This window comes from Lycorma delicatula, chromosome 1 (genome assembly GCF_047948215.1).
Source record: "Lycorma delicatula isolate Av1 chromosome 1, ASM4794821v1, whole genome shotgun sequence".
In the NCBI taxonomy this organism is placed as follows: domain Eukaryota; kingdom Metazoa; phylum Arthropoda; class Insecta; order Hemiptera; family Fulgoridae; genus Lycorma; species Lycorma delicatula.
In genome coordinates this window covers 71,386,416-71,411,238 of record NC_134455.1, presented here as the reverse complement: position 1 = coordinate 71,411,238, position 24,823 = coordinate 71,386,416, and positions in this window count along the sequence as shown.

The following is a 24,823-nucleotide window of genomic DNA, read 5'->3' as shown; positions in this document are numbered from 1 at the left end:
GACGGAGCTCTTTCATATTTTGCCTCAATCGTTCTAAATTTTCTTAACAAAACATTTCAGCAATCGTTCGGACGAGAAGGGTGGTTTGCCTGGTCCTCACGGTCTTCAGAACTTAGCCAGTAGATTTTTTGATTTTTTGGGTTACGTAAAAACACAAGTTTACTTCAATCTGAACAATTTAAGAGAAAGGATCAAGAAGATGTTTCTTTATCACACCGGATGTCCTCTGCTACGTATGGCAAAAGACATACATGGCAGAGAAGAAGTCAAGAATATCGTCTTCACTTCTGCAGGGCAAGTAAGGGAGCACACATCAAAATCTACTGAACAAGTGAGAAACTTGGAGTGCTTCTCGCTCATTTAACTATATCGACCATCTCTCTCTACAATGCTTTGTTCCGAAGCTGTATCCATTTAAATCCCCAATGTTATTTTAGGAACACCACTATATGTTAAGCCTTAAGCTGAACGCAATGATTTTACTTTCCTCCCTAGCGCTATAGCAGAGCTATAGCTATAGAAGGGAAAGTATTTTAATTTCAATTTGGTTCAATTTGGGCATATGCAATTTTCACTGGATGTTTACGTTTTGACACCTAAGGAACTGTGAAACCCCAAATCCGGATGGAGATTTTCCGAATGTTCGTATGTATGTGTTTCTGTTCGTTGTCGCACCTTAAATCATCTTATATCTCCAGAACTACTCCACCGATTTGACCAAACTTGGCAAATTTCTTCTACATACGGGACATTAAATTTTCAACTTAAAAGGTCAAGGTGGTGAGGCTGTAGTGTAAGGTATCAGTATCTCAGTATCTTGAGAGTTCGCCTAATTAGTCTTATTTTTCTTAGACACATTTGTTAACAATAATACTTATTTCCAAAAAACATTTTTGAAAAATCACACCCCTCAAAATATCCGCTAAATTAACTAGTGGCTAGGTGGGTATTGTTTGTGATTAGTAATCCCTCTCACCATAAGGAGCACTAGTATAGGACTGATGCACAGCTGTTACAGTCATCTTATCTTTTTCTGTTTAGCCTCCGGAACCACCGTAAGTATTACCTCAGAGGAGGAATGTGGATGATATGTATGAATGTAAATGAAGTGTAGTCTTGTACAGTCTGAGATCGACCATTTCTTAAATGTGTGGTTAATTGAAATCCAACCAGCAAAGAACACCGGTATCCACGATTTACTAGTCAACTCTGTAGTCTGCTATGTTGTAACGTCACAGGTGAGCGGTAGAATTAAATAAATGAATAATATTTAAAGTGTGAAAAAGTATTTAAAGCGGCCACTAGTACTTCTATTCTCACGCAAATGAAATACAGTATACCGAACGCTTTAGTTAGAATCATTGAATTTAACAAACAAAAAATATTGTATTTTAATAAAATGATAGTATTTTTAATTAAGTTGTATGTATACTGTGCATCAGAAGAAAGCCGCGTGGCGGGAAATTCCTACAACCGTGTTGTCAGCTTATTGTTTAATTTTGTAGTGGAATTTCCTGTCTGACAACTTCAGATGAAAATTCTTTTGGACCAATTATGTTTTGTCTGCATAAACAATTTTATGATTTTTTTTTTTTTCATTAATATAGTCTTGTACCCGGTTAGTTACAATCTAATTTTATTTTGATATTAACATTTTTTTATGGAAAAATGTCAAGAAAATTAGGTGGACAGTTAGGTGGGTAAAATAATAGATTCATATTCCCACCTTACAGAGAGCCTTATCTCAATATCATTAATTACTTTAGGTCGTTTCTTTTTATCACTTTTCTTATTTTTATTCAGTTGGAGGTGTCATTTGAAGGGGTTTTCACTGTACGGGAAGCGCTTTTTAGCAAGCCTAACGTTATTATTTTATATAAAAGTCATAAATTTTAAATAAAATATTTAAGAAAGAAATAAAACTGAAAAAAATATAGTTGCCGGAAACTTATAAAACTTACTACTAACGATACTTGCTTATAACGATCCAAATTCAAAAAAATAATTTAATATTGAAAAATAGAAATTCAAAGAAATAAAAATGTATTGCTAAATCGGTTTTTTTTTAAAAATAGTTGTTAAAAAAAGTTAAAAATAGACTGACTCACTATATCGCAGCTGTTGTTAGATGATATGAATTTTATTGCTTGTGAAAAATGGTATCCCTGACCAGGCTTCGATCCCTGAACCGTTATAATGCAGAGCAAAAGCAAAGAAGCTATCATCCTTCAATTGAAATAAACTGATAGTATTAGAAATAATAGAGCTGATTATAATAGAAAATTAAAACACTGATAATTCCCAAAGCACGTCAAAGAGTACTCATAACTTCCGCTTAGAAAACACATCAAATAGTTTTATTATATCGGTTGTTTACTATTTAAAATTTCATTACACTCTTTCGAATTGTTTCCGCTTTTACAAAATGTACTTTATTAATTTATGTTACCGGCAACGATGAATATTCTATAGTATAAAATGAGTAAAAAAAGCAATTTAAAAAAATGAAGTGTGGTTTTATATTAGTGTGGGCGCGCATGCTACTTGTGTGTTAAAAGAAGTGCTTATTATTTACTTTTATCTATCGGATTTTTGAAATTAATCCAGTTATCCAGAGAAAAAGTTAATAATTTTTTTTTATAATACAATTGAAATTTTACAATATCCTTTTAATTTAAGATAGATTTAATGGAGGAGTCGATAGATCCACCCTCTGAAAGTGTTTTTTTTTCTCCCCTGAGCTGGATCCACAAGTAAGTATAACACAACCCAGGGGAGTACTCAAACAGGCCTCCCTACCTACTGACTTGACAGGTCGGCCCGCCGGTCAGATCTTTCCTCTGAGCCTGCCCTTCCAGAGTAGGGTAACGAGGCCCGACTATGTAGTTCCTAGGCTCTACCCCAGAAGCCGGGACTCGGTAATTTTCAGTGCGGGGGTTTTGGAGTCCCCGTGTCTCATTGCCCACCCGCGCAAGCACAGACGAGCGGTCGCTTCACAGGGGGTTGTCCATCACACTCTCGTTCTCTCCCATTTCCGCATTATGACTCACAGAGATCCTCATAGTGATGATTCACAACCGTCAGTCCGGTGGCCCTCCATGCCACATATCGCATGTGTCGCAGGCGCTACACACACACCTGTCCGCTGGTGTCTCGGCTTCCCACAGTTGGAATAGAGCTGCGACCTGTCGCTCCCGTACAGGTTGCCGAAAGGTGCCTCACGGTCCAACACCGATAACATCTTTTCTCATCCTCCTGGATGACCGCCCTACAATGAATGCATCCGATTTTGATGCTCCCTTCCGTCACACGTTTAGCCGCTTGGTACGATGTGATAATCGTGACATTTTTAATTCCTCCGTAAGCGGGACGGATGGATGTTATCCGTAAGCCGTCAGTCGCCCCAACAACAGCTGCTACAGCTTCGTGTACCTCTCGGATGAATCCGCATCAACGTCCTTAACATGCATTAAAGCCCCGAGACTTTATATCAACGCGTGCCCCAATTTGGTGCTCCAATTTGCTACCAGGCAACAGAAAGACAGGCGAAGGCAACTCCGCTGTCAGCCTCTTTACCGCAGCCAACACCACAGTCAACACAGCCCCCACGCCTTCCGCAGACTCATAAAAAACAGTGAATCTTCGCTCCGTTAATAAGGAATCCTCCCTGCCCAGAACGACAGATTCAGCCTTGACAACTTCATCTCTTCAGTCTCGGCCCCTGGCTACCAGTTAAATCGTAGAAGTGAAACACCTTTCCCGCACCAGCAGCATAATCGGGAAGCTGAGTAACCGCCCTAGGGGGCTCGGCCGGCCACCCCTGACAAACAGCCGCACAAGTTCTTGATCCGTTTAAGCCGTTTTAATTAAGTCCAGCATCCCCTCCCGGAATCCCTCCGAGACTGGGGAAGGCAATGTAGCCTGTAAAAATTTCCAATAAATTAACGTAATATAATAGAAACAAATAGGTGAAACAATTAAAATTTTTCCTTTTCTAATTTTCAATGAAAAAAAATAAAGTTATTAAACCATTGCGGCTCATAAAAAATCTACTTTATTATCCCAATTTATTTATTATATAATAACAAATATAATGTATAATATATGTAACTGATTTCATAATATCATTATCACGGGTCTTAAGTTTGGAAAAAATGCTCGTATGAAAATAATAATAATAATAATACTTGTAGTCTGTAAACTTTAGAACGAATTTTGAACATAATAAAGGTAAATGAAAATAATTGTTAAAAGGTTGGGAAAACAAAGCATGAGGAGTAATCATAGGTTCAGTTTATGTGAAATTAACCTTACCATGTCTTTTACAACACTTTCATATGACTTACTGACAGTTACATTAATAGATTCAGTCACGTAGCTAGGATTCTTTTTCAGGAGGCCTAAGGGGGCTAATGATGATAAAATAATGATAATAATAATAATAATAATGATAATAATAATAATAATAATAATAATAATAATGATAATGATAATAATAATGAAAATCAATTTATTTTGAAACTTTGTTGCATTTGAAAAATACTAAACATATGCTTTGATAAATTTGATTTGATACATCATTCAGTTCGCAAATACGAATCATAATGTTAGATATTTTTTTTATAATCCATATTTATACTTAACTTACACATTTACACTCCAATAAAAGTTATGAGTTATTAGAAAACTAGTCGTCGATTTTTCTTTCTCGCCATAGTATCTAAAACTTCATCAGGATTAACAGTAGTATCTCTATGCTCTGACAAAGATACTAACGGACATAATCTTCCATTCCCCGACTTATTGTTACATGTAATCTTTTTGACTCTCTTCAGTGTTGAGAACGATCGTTCATTAGGACCTTTTGTTATCGGGAGAGTCGATAAAACTGGAAAGAGATAATGAATATTCGGCAAATAATCTTTATTGCAGTGATCCAATATTTCTATCACTTCTAGATCTCATTTTAAATTTAACGACTTTATCTCCTCGCACCAAATAAGATACTCCGCTTGGAGGACAGATTCAGAAAATTTATTATTATAATACATCGCTAAGAATTTTCCATTCAGTTTTCCAGGACTATCTGAACCTGGCAAAAGAACTTTAAAACTTTTTACAGATTCTTGGAACACCGTCTAGCTGTCTACGCATGTGTTTGGAATGTAATAAGTAAATATTGCATTTCTGGCTTGGACCAGTAATTTATTACTGGTCCCCAGTAATAAATTATTTTTATTGTTATTACGTTAGAGTGAGCGCGGCGCTCACACGTCGTGTAACGGCGGGTTAAGGTATATAGGAGGGGATTAATGACTAGGGATACCGATTTACCTCAAATTTTGTGAAAATACTTTTGAGATTTTATGATACATTACGAAAATGTAGAATGCTGAAAATGGATGTTTTGGATTCAACTTACAAAATTTAATCCCTGATTGATGAAGTCATTTTCTCGGGCGAAGGGGGCTGCATCCCCCATCGCCTGACAATTTTGGCGGGGCTATTGCTCCCTTAGCCCCTCGCACACTACGTGCGTGTAAATAGTATTATTTTGGCTTTTGAATCTTTTTATGCAATCTACATAAGTAAAATTTTCGTGTAAAACTTTCTGAAGTTAATTGCTCAAAAATTTAAAAAAATCCCAAAATAAAGAAGTGATTCTTAGTGTACGATAATGTACTTTACCCTCAAGCATGTATGTTTTGTATGAAATTGTTGGAAACTACACCCAATCTCAAGACCAGCTGTTTAGACACGTACAGTTTTATTAAAATTAATAAAATTAAAGTATTAATTTTATTGAAAGTTTGGTTAAAAAAATTATATTTTATTTTTGTTTGCTTTTGTATAACAGCAGCTATAAATTGGCTTATCACGGTAACTAGTTATCCAAACTTAGTTAGCAACCACCACTGGTATAATGTTTAACTACTTGCCATAACCCTGCAGCAAAAACTCTCCTCCAATACTGTTCAAAATTCAAGTTCCTGCCAGCTCTTGCTATAACTTTAACAAATGCAAATATCGAACGAACCATCTTTTCATAAAAACAACGTATAACCACACACATAATTTAATCTATTTACTTTAAGATTTCCCAACTTTCAAAACTTTTGTAACGATGCTTTGTATTGCGGTGTAAAATTTATATAGTAAATTAAAACAAAATAATCAATGTCAAATGGAAAAAGTCATATATTCAGCCTACACACACGCGCGTGCGCGTATGTTTCTAAGCGGATTGGAGTTTTGAATTCGATGTTATGGAGAAAAAACTTACACAAGCGAAGTAGAAGAGATTATGAAAATCCGACAACAGCGTGATACGCCGTGCATAACACTTTTTACTAGATTTTTTTAATTACTTAGAAATATAAACAATATCAAACCAGTTTGAAATTAAATTAAAAGATTTCTTTTTACAGAAACAATGATTAGTCTTTTATGTATATAATTACTAATTAAAGGTAAACATTCTACACGCATTATTTATGAATTTTAAATACTTACTTAAATATTTAACAATTAACTCTATATAATGTTTAATTTATTATTTTATGATTTCAGATTTATTATCATCACCTAGCTACATCACTATTATTTTATAAAATAATTACTTTCACTTCATCATCATGTGGTGTTCTGCCTGGTAGCTGGTCCCTGTCACCGGTTTTGTCTCCTTCTGTTTCTGTCCCTCGCTTTTCTTTTCGTCTCATCATTAACCTTCACTACTCTTCATGTCGTTTATTAATTTCAGTCTCTTCCTTACCATTCCTTGTTTACCTTCAATAACTGTATTTATTTTCCTAAATAAATAACATGCAAATCTTCTGTACTTAATTTTAATAAATCTGTAGACTGAAATCGTTGATGGTTTTAGTTTTTAACTTCTAGTTCGTTGCTTCTGTTTACATCTTCTCTTTCTACCGATTTCTTACGTAAACTTACAATAATATCCAATTGCATCACCCTACTCCTTTTATTAGATCTGCAGATCACCTATACATGAGAATTCTTAAATTAGTGCTGCATTATAAGGGGGTTTCATAATGTTCTTAGGAATTACAAAAATTCAGTAAAAAAAAAGTATTTCACTTATGAATGTTGTACGAGGTGATGCAGGGACTCAAACAGGTTTTGTTAAAATATATAAATGTTCAATATGCACTCCTCTGGTGACACGGCACACATCAACACGAAAGTCTAGCTCTTGCCAAACTCGTTCTAATATGTCATTTTCGATAGAGTTGATTGCATTGATTATGCGATATAGTGCTCAGCGATATCACATAATCAGCGATATCGTGCGGCATTGGTGGGATAAACACCTTATCTTTCACGTAACCCTAGAGAAAGAAATCACATGGCGTGAGGTCTGGTGATCTTGGTGGCCACAGGATAATGTATTGGTCTTCTTCAGACGCACGTCCTATCCAGCGCCGAGGTAATGTTGTGTTAAGGTACTGTCGAACCTCGTTATGAAAACGGGCAGGACAACCATCTTGCTGGAAAATGAAGTCGTTGAGTAGCTGAGGCATAAGCCATAATTGTAACATACGCAGGTATATCATGCCAGTTACTGTCGTTTCCATAAAACCGAACGGCCCATACACTGCCTCACGAGAGATCGCCCAAAAAAGTTTACTTTCGGAGAATCCCGAATGTGTTTCACATAAGCGTGTGGGTTTTCAGCTCCCCAAACTCACACGTTATGACGGTTTACTTTGCCGCTAATATGGAAAGTAGCTTCATCGCTGAAAATTATCTTGTTTAGAAAACCTTCATCTAACAACATCTTTTCCTGTAACTGTGAATGAAACTTGCACGCACACGTTTGAATTGACTTCTGAGGTTGATGGACGACCAGTTGATTTCCCCTTGCACAAGCGGAAAAATAAAAAAATCAGTGAAACTGGTTAGTTTCACTGAATTTTTTATATCATGCACGAACTGAATTGTCACTTGGTGGCTCCTTATGCAATTTCAACCGAAACGCACGTTGCACAAAAATTACTGACTTTGACAAGTGAAATTCTAACACAAAAAACTTTCTTCTCGCTTCCCGTGGCAGCCATTTTCTCTACTGTAGATGCCTAGCGAGCAAAAAGTTTACTAACTGCCTAGTATATGTGGAAAAAACTATTTAAAATACTCTTTCGTAAAGTACTTCGTTTATTCTTATGAATGAAATAGGTTTTTGTTAATGAATTTTCGAAACTCCGAAGAACATTATGAAACGCCCTGTATTTTCAGATCTATCTGTTAACCCACCGGCTTGGTCTAGCGGTGAACGCATCTTTCCAAATCAACTGATTTGGAAGTCGAGAGTTCCAGCGTTCAAGTCCCAGTTAAGTCAGTTTTTTATACACGAATTTGAATACTAGATCGTGGATACCGGTGTTCTTTGGCGGTTGGGTTTCAATTAACCACACAGCTCAGGAACGGTCGAAGCGAGAATTTACAAGACTACACTTTATTTACACTCATACACATCATCCTCATTCATCCTCTGAAGTATTTTCTGAAAGGTAATTACCGGAGGCTAAACAGGAAAAAGAAAGAATAATATCTCTGAAATTATTTTAATTAGTTGCTTCTATGGAACCAGAAATATTTTTGAGCGAGTTTTCTTACATTTTGGTGAATGACACATTTTCATTTTTATTTATAGCTTGTATTGAAAGTTATTTAAACAAATATTTATAATTTTTATAAGTATTATCGTGTGTATATTCTTTCCCACAATTGCAAAGTGTAAATTTATGTTTAATACAGAGAACAAGAAAATAAAGTGTAGGTCCTTTATGGGGTCACTAAGAATTACTGAAAACTTTAGTTAATGGTCCTTTCACCTACTGAAGTGAACGTTTCACTTTAGTGCGTTTTCTTTCTAGAAAAACGTTGCTGTTTCTCGTCGCAGAATAAACTCATTTGATAATATCTGTTGTAAAAGTATAACGTGTTTTGTTTTTCATAAAACACCTACTTCGTCATTTTTTGTTAAGCAAACTGTTAATTTTTAGTACATAAAATATGTTTTTTTTTCTCAATTTGTTCTAATTTTATCGATTCATTATACGGTAATTTATTTTACGAGTATCTGAATCCTGCAATAGCAAATTGTATGAATACATGTCATTAGTATAAAAAAATTAAACCAAAAATCCTTGTATCCTTTATCTACAATATTTAAAATTAATTTTTTTGGAAGTGGACCGGTGTCCAGATGATGTACTGTAGAAGTACAGTACAACGTAGAAATTAATTGCAGAGGTAAAGGTATATAAAAATCAAGCGAAAAACAAAAAAAAAACATTACTCCTACCGCCATTATCAGAATGGTAGTCATATATTTATCACACTACTTAACTACTTATTGTAACAGTTAAGCTTCTTTGAATTAAATTTATTTTAGAAATTAGTGTAGAACATTACAAAATAAATTATAGTATACTGTTTATAAAATACAGTGGAGCATATTTACGGAGTTTTTTTGGCAATCTTTAACAATGCTGCTATCGTATCGAGTACATAATATCCTAAGGCGTAACATAAAAATTTTACTAATTATTCATAAAAATGGCTGTTAATAATAAATTAAACTAATACTACTGACAATTAAAAGCAAACCAAATTTACAAATTAATTATTTTTACACGACTGCACAAAAAGGAGTGTAAAGTATTCAGGATGTATATATGTATGTTTATGCCACCGCAGCAGTTCAATGGCTGAACAGATTTAGATGTATGACCCCGCGTTGAATCCTTAGGTTACCGGGTGTGTCAAAGGCAATATAAATAAATTTATATATATATATATATATATATATATCTTTATATATATATATATATAAAGATGTTAAGTTCGTTTGTGTACGCTTCAAAAAATCAAAATGTTCTGCACCGATTGAGCTCAAATTTTAGCACGATATATAACCCGCATCAAAGATTGTTTTCATTTTTAATAAATCTATCTATCTATTTTTAATTTGTACATTTTTAATTTGGAAATGTAAACAAAGGAAAACCAATCAGATCAATCCAAGATGGCCGCTATCCAACACAACGAACAATCACAAAGAGTCCGTATGGCCGTTGCCAATGTAAACAAAATCACAACTGATTAAATAACAAATTTCTTTGAATTATATTTAACAGCTAAAACATCTGTATTTAAAAAAAATAAAATAAGACTATGCAAACAAAAAAAGTCGAAATAACCAAATACACAGAAAATAGTATCCCTACATAATGACCAAAAAATCCTTTGTTAGGTTAAATATTCACTTTTGTCTGAATTAAATACTCACTTTAATCGAGGTTCTTTTGTGTCATCGTGTCGTGATTGAGCTGCGCCTTTCACCAAATTGTAAGTAGAGGTTATGTTTTATATGAGAGATGGTCATAAAAAATATTAATTTTTTATAATTATTATTTAACTATTTTATTTAACTAATATTTTACTTATTTATTTAAATTGATGTATTTAGTTAATATTATTAATTTTTAGCCACTTTTCAATACTGTCTGTCCTGTGTCTCAATTCCTGATATTCAAATTAATCATAGAAATCACCATTGGCTCAGTGAACGAGTTATCCTTGGCGCAAAGAATAAAGATGTCTATCAACTTAATAATGTTATTCAATCCAGCATTCAAAGTGAGGAAATTACATATTAGTCGATAGACACCGTTGTGGAAGCAGGTGCACTAGTTAATTATCCAACGGAATTTTTAAACTCACTTGATCTGCCAGGGATGCCACCACACATATTAAAATTGAAAATAGGTGTGCCAATTATCCTGTTGCGGAATATTAATCAGCCAAAACTCTGCAACGGCACGCGACTTGCAGTTAAGAAATTGATGTAGTAGTGAAGCAACGATTTTAACGGGGCCTTTCAAAGGTGAAGATGTCCTCATTCCTCGAATACCCATGATCCCGACCGATACACCATTTCAATTTAAAAGATTGCAATTCCCATTTCGATTGGCATTTGCAATCACAATCAATAAAGCTCAAGGTCAATCTTTAGAATTGTGTGGTTTAGATTTAGATGAGGATTTCTTCTCACATGGACAACTGTATGTTGCGTGTTCCCGAGTCGGCAAACCAGATAGCTTTTATATCTACGCAGACAGTGGAAAAACAAAAAAAATATTGTATATCCACAAGTATTGCAAAATTAAACTTCTATGAAACGTATACTTTGTTTTGTTTCTCATTTCTCATCCATGCAACCACTGTGCCACAGCAAAGCGTGGCAGGGTATAGCTAGTTAAAACATAAATTGAAAAAAAAAAAAATATATATATATACCAGGTACAAATACTATATACAAAATTATCACCCGCACGCTCTTTGGTTATACTGTATTAGTAATTATCCTATATTAAAAAGTAATGTTTGTCAGCAATGGTTTTTGGGAGTTATGATTTTTAATTTTTACTTGTATTATAGGAGCATTTGCTGTACCAGCCAAGAAAATTTTTGTTACAACTACCATTTATTTAAATATTCTAGCTATCATAATACTATTTTGTTTTATAAACATTAGTTTAGAAATGATCTACATCAAATAAAAACATTATAACATAGTTTTAATAAGCTATTTGATTTACGTTCTATATATTACATATAGTTCGATGTTTATTCTTGTTAAATACTTTGAAAATGCACAAATGGAAAATACACAGTACTATGAAGAATAGGGAAGCTTTTAGAAATGATGTATAACAACGAGAAAATAAGGGAAAATGAAGAAAGAATCTATGTAGAAAAAAAAAGTAAAAATGAGAAAATTAGAGAAACAGGATCAATGGAAAGAAGTTTTGGAATGGTGTGGAAAGTTTAAAAGTTTAAGGGACTATGAAAAATAAAACAATAGTTGGGAGAGTAAGGGAATAGTGAGGGAGGTGTTTTGAAACCATCATAACAAGTGGATGGACTGGGGCTGCTGTTATGTAGAATAACTACTAGATCCTGCGATATACTTACTTCTGAAAACCAATGATCAGGAGAAGTATGCGATAGCAGTCAGAGCGTTGGAGCGATGAAGAAATCACGATTGTACTCCGTTTTGCATAAAATTGCGATACTGTTCTGTTTTGCAGAACACATAAAAGTGAGAGAAGTTGTGTTTTTGAGTTAATTATGACCAGCAGAAAAAGTCATTTGATTTACAATTTTTTCGTAAAATAAGAAGAAATAAGCTTATAAGTTAGCTTCCATCTGTAAATAGTAGAAGTATGTAATTTGCACCTACAAAGCAATTTTTCTCCTGATTGACATCAACGCCTAGCAAAAACTACTAAAGATATTGATGAAAATTCGTATATTTTTCTTCTTATGGTATAAGTGGACACTAAGAAAGTATGTTTTAAAATTCCGTGTTTAAATGGTTAAAATGGAGTAACAAGGAAATCTATTATTTTTTTTAATTTCTCGGAAACAAATGAAAATATCCATTTGATTTTTGATGTTGGTAATTTCATGTAAATATCTAAAAACCAGTTCCTAGAATTCTTTTGAAATTTTGAATGAAGGAGTTAAATGGATGTTTAACTATTTTCAAACCCGACTATTTTTTTTAATTTCTCGGTAAAAATTGAAGATTTCTACTTGAATTTTGGTGTATGTAATTTTCTTCTAAATATTTAAAACCTAATTTCTACATTTTTAAAAATTCAACGTTGAAAGGGGTGAAGAAAGGTAAAAAGATTTTGAAAATTATTGAACATTTTCCCCATTTCCGACTTTACTAAACGAGATATTCACCAGATTGGGTAAATACTCTTTGCCGGAAAAGTATCCAACAAATACTTTTCAGATAACATATAAAAACCATTTTTTGGTTTTTTGAATTTCGACATTTTAACAGGTGCGATGGTGTACCAACATCACTGTCAATACAGCCACTGTTACTGTATGTGCACCGTGACTGGCTGCACCTGTCTCCTGTTACTTGACTAATAAATATAAAATAAAAGTAATTAAAAATTTAAAAAGAAAATGAGAAACGAATTACGTCACCTACTTGTGGTGTTTGTCCGGTAAGGTTAAGAACCGGGTGAAATGCATTTTTACCCTCACGATGTATAGATAACCTGTTATAACTAATATTTTTAAGATGGAGGCCGACTGTTTTGAAACCCATATTCTTCAGATCATTCAAAGTTTCTGGTCCCGTATTGACCAAACTGTTACTCAAAAGAAATTACAATATTGATATTTTTTATAAACTGAACAAGCTTTACATTTTAATTACCATTATTATTCTCACAAGGTGAGTATAGTTTTTTTACACAACGGGTTTTTAGAGGCACAACGCTCTGGCTAGGCGTGAAGGCTGAGCGAAGCGAGCCATGATGGACTTTTATAAAACCTATTATTAATTTTGTAATTGTAATCTCACTTCATAATTACTACTTAATTTTGAATAGGTATTTAATTAACTACTCTAAATTTATAATAAAATCATAATTATCAATTGTTACGTTTCTTACTTATTTTGAAAGAAAGATATTTCGGAGTAAATGAATGGTATATTTCAGATGTAAACATATGAAAATCTATCTTTTTTTCTCTCTTTTGCTATTTAGCCTCCGAATTACGTAAGGTATTATTACTTCAGAGGATGATTGAGGATGATATGTATGAATGTAAATGAAGAGTCCTAGATTACTGAGTTACTGAACTTATTCCTACATTACTGAAGAGGTATGTTAATGAAAACTCTGAAGAGTCTTGAACAGTCTCAGGTCAACCATTCCTGAGATTTGCGGTTAATTTAAAACCCAACCACCAAAGTACACCAGTACCGACGATCTAGTATTCAAATATGAAAGTAACTGCTTTTACTAGGACTTGAACGCTGGAACTCTTAACTTCGAATTTAGCTCATTTGCGATAAGGAATTTATCACTGGTGAATTTAGATTACATAGACCACCGGTAAAGCGGTGGTTTATGTAATCTAAGCATATGTAACTATACGTATGAATCAACCAATTTACTCAATCACTGTAATTTGACTTCAGTATAAGGAAGAAGATACTATGTTTCGTAGTGAAAATATGATGACGAAATTTGGTTGTGGCATCAAAACATTTCGTACTGCTTTAATTATTGAAAAATAAAAAACTGTAAAAAATAAAAGATAGATTTCTTCACCATTTTGTAAGTAAGATCTATCAGTAGTAAACCTTCGAAAATGGAAAAAAAAGGGTTTTCTTTCCCTCCGGATCATTGTTCGATTCGAAACTGAAAGGACGTTCTTTCTGTCTACTGAATACCTCTGATATTGTTATGTAAGTAGCTTTGATTAGTAATCAAGTTAACCCCTTACGTTAACCAGGAAAACGTCTTCAGAGCTAAATTTTCCTGATCAACATTTCAAAAAAATAATGAATCAAAATCTGTCTGTGAACAGTGTTGTATGTGACAAAACTGTGTATGGACAATGAAGAAGCAAAAAAACTTGTAATTTAAAATAATTTTTATTTGAAAAAATGTTAATTAATGACAAACAATGCACGTTATTTCTTTATGTAGATAGGGATTTTTTGGTGACGGTATAAAAATAAGTGAACTCTAATTACTACTAATGGCTTTTTTAAGAAAAAAATAATCTCCGGGGTGAAAATGACAAAAAAGGTGCACCAGATCATAAATGAAGTTTTATCGTTGAAAGATGGCTAGCCCATCTTCCTTAACTTGAATAGCACGGAGGCGGTATGCAATTTTATACGAATCGGCACATGCGCAACAGAACTGATTTTTATTCACATTGAAGCTATTCCTTAGCTCGTACGTACAGTCAATTGGCGTGGTACATTTATTCAGTCCTAGCGTAGCACACCAATCCACTATTCAGCTCCGCATAATAAAAGAATAAAGTTACCAGCTTCTTGATTCGGCAATAACAATGTGGGTTACGTAATAGGCACTCGATACAGATGTGGTCCCATTATAACCAAGTTTTTGAAACATTAACATTTGAATCTAGTTTTTGATTGGTTATAGGAGTACAACACCATAGAATCTTATTTTTGCCTTATTTATTATATATTAAGAATTTACTTTTAATTTTACTTTGTTTCAATAATATTTTCTCACCAAAAGGTTATAAAGATCAATGTTGTTTTTATACAATAAAAAAATTGAATAAAATTATTTCTATTAAAAATTTTAAGTATTTATAAAACCTTAACCCGAGAACCAATTTTCAAATACAAAATTTCTTGGTTTAAAAGATTGTATACTTGTCTATTTTTTCTACTGGATGAGGATATAAAAGGATTATGATTCATCTAATCTTACATTTTTAATCAAATTGTAGGTTTATGTATATGAATTTAGCCTTATCAATACCAAAATGGTATAGTAACAACAATTAAGATTTTATTTAATAATTACAATTTTTAAACTGATTTTCGTCTTTTAATCTCTATTGTTTTTCGAATTTTGGTTAGTGTAATTTTTTATTGTTGATGGATTAATTAACCATAAAAGTTTGCACATGACAATATGAAAATGGAAGGAAATTAGTAACATATAAAAAATGGCATGCCTGACCGGGATTTGACCACAGGACTTCCGGATGAAAGGCTGATACGCTATCACTCCAACACAGTCATCTATACTTGGCTTCTTTTGTATCTATGTTCAATTTTAATCTTTCTTCAAGTTTTTTAGTAGTAAAAATAAAATTGGTTTAGTAAGAAAAAAATATAGTTAAAGCATATTTTTATTTCCATATGAACGTTTAGGTCATATCCAGAGGCGTCAGACATGTAGATTTCGTTGACTGGTTTGAAAAATAGATAAATCTTAAATTTTATACATTACGATTACTTTTATACCTTGATGCATTGTTATTATTCTTCATCATCCAAAAAGGGAATTATTTTATGAGAGTTGTAAATTTACTTTCTCCTACTCCCCTTTTCATAGTATTTCTTTTTTTATTTCGATACGATATTTTCATTTTAACAGTTTGACTAATATTCCAGTTTCCTGGATTTGGTTTCAGTCAGTAAAATCCCAGCAATTTTTGGGCGAAGTGGAGCTGCTCCCCACTATCATATACAACGGTACAAAAATCAGATCCAAAAGAGCACAACAATAACATCACCAACAGGTATTCAACGATTCAATCTCCAAATTTGCAATGATGAGAAAATGATTATCTTATAATATTATTCTCTTTAAAAATATATGTTTATAAGACCGTATTGTTTTTTTTTAAGCAGAAAAGTTGATCTGTTTTACCGTGTAATTCAAAAAGGACTTCACAATTTTAAAAGAACATAAAAATTTATTTAGACAACTTATAGATTCGGTTGAGGTTTCGTTTCTTAGCAAAATTGATCAAGTTTTGATAATGAGCGCAAAATGGTTTTGTTATTGGACATCGAGACTGCTGGAGATGAAAAAAGACGGTTTAATTAAAATAATCGCTAGATTAGAGAAATCAACTACTCCTTTAGAAGAATAATTTTACTTATTTATTTTTGGTACACAAATACAAAATTTTGTGATATTGTATTAAAAATAAACCATTGAAAATTGGTAGATTAGACAAATTAAAAACAGAAGTTTTTAGCTTCAGCCTTCTTAAATAATAATGCCAACTAGAGCCCCAAATTTAAAGGCAGATAAACAAAAACATGTTTTCTTGATAGAAAATTAATGTTTGGAGAGTGTTACCCAAATATTAGAACCAGCAAATAACTCACAGAATCATATTCCTGAAATTTATGAGATGATAAAAGGATTTAGATGAAAATTTAGAAAAAAATTATAGAAGCAACAAATACTTTTTATCTTCAAAATGTTTCTTTGTTTTTCTATTTATATTTTAAATAAAAATTGTAATATTACATAAATATCATTGATAACTTTAAGTACCTAGGGAAAATTGTAAACAGAACAGGTATAGATTAAGCATAATTGAAAATAGAATATTAAAACTGGAGAAGTTTAGATTTATTTATTAGAAGAAGAATCTTTGTTTCCAAGATTACAAAATTAAGTCATTATACAACTGTAATAACACCAGTAATTTTTTATGATTCTGAAATATTACACTTAGCAATGTAAAAAAATTGCTCAAGATCGAAAAAAGCTTTAAGAAAGCTTACAAAAAACCAAAGGAAGGATACAGACTGAAATCTAACAAGGAGACCTATCAAAAAAAATCAAGAAGACCTAAAAACAGTCATAAGGAAAAGAAGGTTGAGTTTCTTAATGCATTGATGTTATTTAATTTTGGTCCAAATTGATAAAGAAAACAGAGGAATGTGAAAAGTATTGCTTCCATACCTCTAAATTTTGTTCAAAGTGTAGGTTAATCTTTTCAGATAACTTAATGGCATATAGCTGATATATTTTTTGATGGTGTTTTATTTATTCAGACTTCTATTAATGAGAAGGTACAAAAAACTTTATTTTTTCGTTCATGGACTTTTAAGTCATATGATTGTGTTTACCATATGACTCAACATTAGTAAATCACTTTGGTTTTATATTTGTATGTATTAATCAAAGGTGAGAGAAAGTAAACTTAATTTTTTTTTGACCTTTTTATACAGTTATTTTTTTTTTTTTTCTGAATTTTTATGGGCATCGACTGCTAAGGTCATTAGCCCTCGTCACAATCTTTAAAAGAAACTACTATCACCATCTGGATCGTCATATGTAAGGGTGTAAAGGGCCCTTACATTTTATTTAAAAGCACAAAACTACACAAAACATTTAAGACATAAAGACAAGGACAATCACAAACACTTATGGGGTATAAAGGGCCCCAATATTAAAATTTGAGATAGGTTCCCAAAAGACCATTAAATTAAAATTAGAATTAAAACTTATCCTGCCATATCTTTCTTTCTTTCTTCTACGAGTCTCATTTATAGTTTGTTTAAGCACCCTCGGGGCGACCAGAACCGACGTTGAGCAGTATATCAGTCGCGCCAGGGTGCCGTGGCAGTTGAATCTTTCTTATAAACAGGCTATAGGCATGCACAGCGCACACCCACAGCTTCGCGCCCTCAATCCACCCTTGAGGGTCCCCCATGCCATCATCGGACACACCCCGACTCACTGCTCATGAATGCAGGTGAGCCAAAATGGCCTAGGCAAGAAGGCTACCTCCCGTCACTATACGTGCCACGTTTCAAGACTCCCTTATGTATATACGCATACATTTTAAATTAAAATTAAACTTATCAATACCATTTTTTCTTTATATATATATATAAACTACCGCTTAGAGTTTCTTTTGTCACAGCTTTAAACTTTCATTTTTATAGACTTTTAAGAAGTCCACTGGCGTGTAAAAATGCAACTATATTTTCTTCATTTCCATTATCCAGATAAGCAGTAATATTATTTCTAAAACGGAACCACTTTCTGAGGTCCTCATATATGGTACACTCTTCTATAAGATGCTTGATTGTCAGTGTTTTATTACAAACACCGCACATTGGTCTCACTTCGCCGATTAACAAATATAAATTTGTTAATCGCGTATGACCGATTCTAAGTCTGATCACCGCTACTTGTTCACGGCGAGTCAACTTATAGTCGCTTTTCCATTTATAAGGAGAAGATTTTACTGTGTTTAATTTTGTATTTAATCTCCTCCATTCAGCATTCCACTTGTTTTTTACTATGTTTGTTAGACGGTTTTTAACATCTGCCACCCTTAGAGGAAATGCATCCAAAACATCGCAGACTGTTGCCTTTCTGGCAGCTTCGTCTGCGATTTCATTACCTGTAATACCAGCATGCCCCGGAGTCCATACAAATACGCATCGCTGTCCTTGTTGTTTTAGTACGTATAAAATGGACAGGATGTTTGCAATTACGACATCCTTAATGTTCTTGTTCCGAATTGCGACGAGTGCACTTAATGAATCGGAACATATTAGCACTCTCTCTTCGCAATAGTGTTCAGTGTAGCGAAGAGCTTGCTGAATTGCAGTGAGTTCTGCCGTGTAGACACTGGCCACATCTGGCAGTCTCCAAAAGTGGGCTTCTTCATTTACATATATCGAGCATCCAACACCATGTTCGGTTTTAGAACCGTCAGTATAAATTCTAATATGTTCTTCGTAATTACTGACGGTTGTCAAAAATTCCTGCTGGATGATCACTGCTGGTTTCTTTTTTATTTCTCCTTGAGAGAGATCCAAACTTGTATTAACCGCTGGCAAGAGCCATGGCGGTATTTCTCTAGTAGAAATTGCCAATGTATCTGGAATGGCAATTTCATATTTATTTCTTAATTCGTGGTACCTAATTCCGGCTGGTCTGGAATAGGTAGCACGACGTTTGTATAATGCAGCCATGGGATGATTCGTAAACAATTTATTATATATATGAGCAGGGAAAGCCCATATATTTGCTGCATATCTTAACAAGAGGATCTCTCTTCTATAATGTAGTGTCATTATTCCGGCTTCAGACATCAGACAAACCGCCGGACTTGTGCGGAAAGCGCCTGTTGCATATCTTATTCCGCTATTATGAACTACGTCTAACTTTTTTAAATGCGACTTTCTAGCGGATGAATATACGATACATCCGTAGTCTAGTTTAGATTGAACCAACGCTTTATACAATCTCAATAATGTCTCTTTGTCTGAGCCCCAATTTAAGTTCGATAAACATTTTATTATGTTTAGGGCTCTTTTGCATCTATCACTCAAGTCCTGTATATGTAATCCCCATGTAAGGGATTTATCCAATACTAGTCCTAAATATCTTACGCTATCTTTATATTGTATTGGATTATCGTCAATTGTCAACGCAGGACTTTGATGAGGAATTCTCTTCCTACAAAAGTGTACACAGCACGTTTTTTCTGGTGAGAATTGGAATCCATTATTTTTTGCAACTTCATTTAGAGCATTGATCGCTCGTTGCAATTTGTACCTCACCATAGCAGTCTTGTTGCTGGCATATACGATTGCCAGATCATCAACATCGACGCTTTTGCTGATTTCTACTGGAATGACTAATATCAATTTATTAATGGCAATGGTAAACAAGGTACCGCTCAACGGCGAACCTTGCGGTATGCCATTTTCCAAGATTCTTTCACATGAATATTCATTGTTGACGCGTACTTGGAAGGTACGGTCATTCATGTAGTTGCTGAGCAGTATAGGCAGATTGCCACGAATGCCCCATTCATGTATCTGGAGCATTATACCATGACGCCAGGTCATATCAAAAGCCTTCTGAAGATCAAAGAAGACTCCGACACAATGTTTCCTTTTAATAAAGCTGTTATATATAATGTCCTCTAAGCTGATCATTTGATCAGTGGTAGAATGGTATTGCCGAAAACCTGCTTGATACGGTGATATCAGGTTTTCTTTTTCCAAAACCCAGACGAGTCGATTATTAATCATTTTTTCCAATATTTTCCCCATAGCACATGTCAGAGAAATAGGACGTTAGCTATTGGGGTCTGTTAAATTTTTATTTTTCTTTGGTACTGGAACAACATGAGCTTTTTTCCACTGCTGCGGGTACGTTCCATCCCGCCATATTTTATTATAAAGTTCTAATAATCTACACTTTGCAGTGGTATTCAGCTGCCTGATCATATTATAGTGGATTTCATCCGGACCAGCAGCTGTGTTACCTGATTTTTCCAACGCTTTCGCGAATTCTTCCATTTTAAATGGTACATTATATGAGTAATTATACTCAGTTCTAAAATTTAGTAGACCTTAGAGTTCTTCTTTTTTGGTTCGAAAACCTCCTTGTAGTTGGCCGTTTTGCTGGCCTTTTCGAAGTGATTGGATAACAGCTCTGCAATTTCATATGGAGTATCTTTTATTTCATCTTCATCTTGAAGGCTAGTTATGGGAGCAAAATCATTACGCCCACAAATCGCCTTTACTTTCCTCCAAACATGTGATGCAGTAGTAGTTTTGTCGATGGATGACACGTATTGCTGCCAGGATCGTTTTTTCGAATCTATCATAAGACGATTTGCATACGCCCTGTATTTCTTAAAGGCAACAAGATTTTCTATACTAGGACGCTTCTTAAAGGCGTTATACGCCCCTTTCTTTCTTTTTATAGCTTCACTTATTTCATCGTTCCACCATGGAACGGGTTTCTTTGTAAGTTTCCCAGATGTTTTGGGAATATATCTCGATGCCGACTGAATTATTGCATTTGTTATGGCATCGACATCGTCTCCGATAACTCCAGTTGTTTCTGGGAGTATCGTTCTAGCTGTGAAGTTCGTCCAGTCTGCCTTATCAAATAACCATCTTTTAGAGATGGGATATGTTTTTCTTGTAACATCAGTTACAATTTGCACCGGGAAATGATCGATTCCATGCAGATTGTCTATGACATGGAAGCTGTACCTCGGTGCTATCGATCCGCTTATAAGTGCAAGATCTATACAGGACGTCGATCCATCTCTGGCATTGAAAAAGGTTCCTGATCCGTCGTTTAAAATAACAAGTTCTGAATTTATCAGGAACCCTTCCAGTTCTCTTCCACGGGGATCTACTCGATCCGATCCCCAGAGACAATTATGAGCGTTAAAGTCACCCACCAGTAAAACAGGTGGGGGAAGCTCGGAAATTAGTCTTTCTATGTCATCCTTATTCCAATCGTAATTCGGTAATTATATGCTGCACACAGTGATCTTAAGCGGTCGCTTCATTCTAACGGCGACCGCTTGTAGGTTGGTGTTTAGAACAACCGTTTCGGTGGTAGCTCTAGTCGATGTTAATATTGCTACACCACCTCTAACTCTTACATTTGGCGGTTGATCTCGCCGAAATATATCGAAACCTTTTAATTTAAAATTTTCATTTCGGCGGAAATGCGTTTCTTGCAGACATATACAAATCGGGTCTACATCATGCACCAAGCGTTGGAGCTCATGGATGTTTGAAAAACATCCATTGATGTTCCATTGTACAATCGACTCGCTAATTTTTAATTAAATTATGACCTTGGTTTTCCTTTCGGCCATCCTTTTTTCTCTTCTTCTCCATATTGCGAACGGCATCATGTTCGCGGAGAACATCGTCGCCGGTGTAGCTTCCGGTCTCCGAATCGGAGACCACCGAAGCCGCCGACGACGGCGGGCATGGATCATCGCCGGTTTCAGGCGCCGATTGAGAGGCGGCAACCTGGCCGCTCCCCGACACGGGGGGTGCACCGGTCACCGCCTGTGGAAGGGGGGACACTCGTCCCCACTGTGAAATTTTTTGTGGCCTCTGAGGCTTAGAGGCCACTTCAGTTACAGGAGGCTTGGGAGCTTCCATAACAGACTCTGTAGCTGTCACTTTCTTATCTTCAACTAAAATCTCGCTAAGACGGACTTGGATATCAGGTTTAGTGTCCGTTTTCTTCTGTGCTGGAGCGACTTTTTGTTTTGCAGATGTGTCTTCAGGAGGCTGTACAATTATTCTTGGCTTAACAGGTTCTTTAGTGCTGAGAGGCTTCATTTTGTTTTCGATTATCCTCTCAATTAAGCCAGCCAAGGTAGGTGCGAGTTTGTTGATGATTACACTCTCATCAACAGCAACTGGAGCAGGAGCAGGAGCAGGAACAGCAGCCGCAGCCTGAGCATATGTTGTTGTTGCTCTAGGTCTGCGGGTGTTTACGATCTTTTTTGCTTCAAAGTAGCTGACTTTTTGCAGGGTTTTTACTTCCTGCACAGCCACTTCGTCTTTGTAAACAGGACAGTTCCTGGATCTACAGGAATGCTGTCCTCTGCAGTTTATACAGGTAGGAGGCTCCTTACACGGCTCTCCTTCATGAACTGCATCACCGCACACGCATATTTGCGGCCTCTCACACCTAACAGCGGTGTGTCCAAAGCGTTGGCATTTAAAACATCGCATTGGCTGTGGGACAAATGCCCGCACATCCAACCGATGTATGCCCGCTCTTATCTTCTCCGGTAAAGTAGGCCGGTTAAATGTAAGAACATGGGATGCAGAAGGAAGGACTTCGCCATTCCTTCTCATGTTCAACCTCCGACATTCTAATACTCCTTGTGGCGCTAATTCTTCTACAATTTCCTGCTCCATACAGTTAAGAAGATCCCGACAGACCACAACACCCCTTGAGGTGTTGAGCGTGCCGTGGGGATCAACACGTACAGCTAGCTCTCCAATTTTCTTTAGTCCTAGAATCTTCTGAGACTGTATATCATTAACAGTCTCTACATGAAGTCCCGTGAAAGATTTTTTCTTATTTCTTTAACAGGGCCTCCAGCACATTTGTTTATTTCTCGAGCGATGAGGAAAGGACTCACCTTCGAGAAATTACCTTCTTCCTTCGTGATAACCAAATACTTAGGTTTTGGGATGCTGCTCTTAAAAAAAGCTTTCTGCAAGCTTTTTCTAGCCTCAATCTCAATCCTCTTAATCTCCGTACTCTTTCGGCGTTTCGCCTCAGGCGAAACAGCCGGTTCTAAATGAGGGTGTTTGCGTGAACCCTCTGCCATGTTTAATTGTTCAGTTTCCATGAACAAATAATCCCTTCTGTAGTAAGGCTAGCCGCCGAGGTACACCCCCACTCCAGGGCTACCAACCCTGGAGGTCCGTTCCGGTACTCCGGTGGAACCGGCATATGTCCTGGCAGAGAGCGTATGCGCAGTCTCTGCACTGACTCCAGGCCCCTACACACCGAAGCTTTCAGGGCTCCCATGCTCCGAACATGGGCACCTTAACTACATGCTTGCCATCGCGGGGGGCATGTGGACGACGAAAGGTCTCCGTTACACCTGCAAATAACTTTGACCGTGGCCGCCACATCGCCAGCTCTAAAGGCGGTATTAATCCATTTCCGTAATCGTTAATAATGTCGTATCTGCAGGTGGCCGTAAAGTCCAGTCCTGTAATTCGGCCTATAGATGTAAATCGACCGAAAAAAGCATATCCGAGAAACAACACTCGGAACCCCGTTAGCCAGCTATATGTAATGTACTTGAGTACAGCTGTTGCCGCCCTGGACGTGGAACGTAGATGTTGTGTTCCAGACGTCGGGAATATCTACCTCAGGGCTATATACAGTTATTGTTTTGTTTGATGTATTTAGACTGGATTAAAAACTTTTTGTGAAATTTTGCAAGAAGACTTTTGAGTATAGGTTATTTATGCTATTTACATTTGATTAATTAAGTAGAAAGTTAGGTCACCATGGCTCCCTTATCAAAAAATTTTATTTAGAGTAAATAATTATACATACTTGGCTACCCACATACTACAATTTTCCACTTAATTTTCTGCTAAGTAGTAATGTGTAGAGGCCGAAGTTCTTCACATAAAAAGTTAACAGTTTATTTTTTATAATTTTTATATTAAAAAAATAAATAAAAGTTGCACATTCTTATGTACTGCCCATCTAACATGAAAAGTGAATAAAGTGTTTTGCACCCAGAAAATTATCTTTCCAAATTTTTGTTTGACTTATTTCTTAAATAAAACAAAACACCAGCAAAGCATTTTTGATATCTAAAATTGAAATCAGAAAATTTTTATATTGTTTTATAAGAAAAGAGATTAAATATTAAACATCTTTCTTAAATATATTAAAATTTGTATAATATTAAAAGTATTTCAAGCATTTAATATTTCAAAATATTTAGCCTACTATTTACCTTATAAGAATTATTACTGTAACTGTATAAGAAAGAAATAACCTAGAAAATAATACTGACTTATGTTATTTCCCCATAGAATGAAATATTTATGTAAATGATATTCATAAAATGAATACACGATGTTCCTTGTACGAAGGAAAGTGAAAGTTTCATGTTT